Source organism: Oryza glaberrima, chromosome 4 (assembly GCF_000147395.1).
Source record: "Oryza glaberrima chromosome 4, OglaRS2, whole genome shotgun sequence".
In the NCBI taxonomy this organism is placed as follows: domain Eukaryota; kingdom Viridiplantae; phylum Streptophyta; class Magnoliopsida; order Poales; family Poaceae; genus Oryza; species Oryza glaberrima.
This window is the reverse complement of record NC_068329.1, coordinates 8210482-8211470: the sequence shown is the minus strand read 5'-3', so window position 1 is coordinate 8211470 and position 989 is coordinate 8210482.

Genomic DNA, 989 nt, shown 5'->3' with positions numbered 1-989 from the left:
GGTAGTCATATTTGGAAAGTTGAAGATGGTAGGTTTGAAGAGAGCAGACCAAATGGAGGAAGGTAGCCTCTCTCTCTTTCTCCCTCTATATTCGTTTAGATCAGAGAAATACATTACCTCTATCCTCCCTCCTGTTTTTACACAAATGAAAAGCACATCACAATGTCTGACCTCCATGTTCCCTCCTTTATCTACAGAAATCAAAGCACACATCATGCTCGCCAACGGGAAACTACCCATTAAAAGCAGTAATCCAAAATTCTAAACTGTATGATGGTTACATCAGAAACTAACAAAAAGAAATGCACACCCAACGGAACTTTGCTAGATACCTCCTTGCTAACCAGTGGTCTACATGCTTCCAGGCTTCAGGCGCTGCTGCAATATAATCCACACCCAGCCGCCTAGCCCACTGAGGGCTCCGCTTGGGTACAAAACACAGTCCCGACTCACAGCAAAACAAATCCACAACAAATCCTGCCAGTGAGGAGGCGGGGAGTTGCCAGATCTAGGGCCTCTGAGCTCGGGACAGCCGGATCTAGCGACTCCCCACCTCCTTGACAACATCATGACGGCCTTCGCTACCCCCTCGTCATCCCTGCCTCGCCGCGGCCTCAGGCACCCTCCACATGACAGCACCTTACGTCGTCGTCCCCTCCCTCCCTCTCTCTTCTCAGCGCGTAGAGGAGAAGATTGGGAGTGGCCAGTGGCTTAGTGCCTTCAGACTTCAGTGGACATAACCACACAACCACACGACCTTGCATTCGGGTTGAGAAAATAAAACCGGTTTAACCCGATTGTTGGGACGAGCCCAATAACACGACACAAATCTTGGAACGATCTGGCGGCCACAAATTCGGCTGAAAGAAACAAATAAAACAGCAGGCAGCTATATAGTAATTCCCTAAATAAAACGGACCGATTTGTAAAAGAAAACGGCTATATCATTGCGGAAGATTTTAGGGTTATGTAATAAACACCCTTTGATA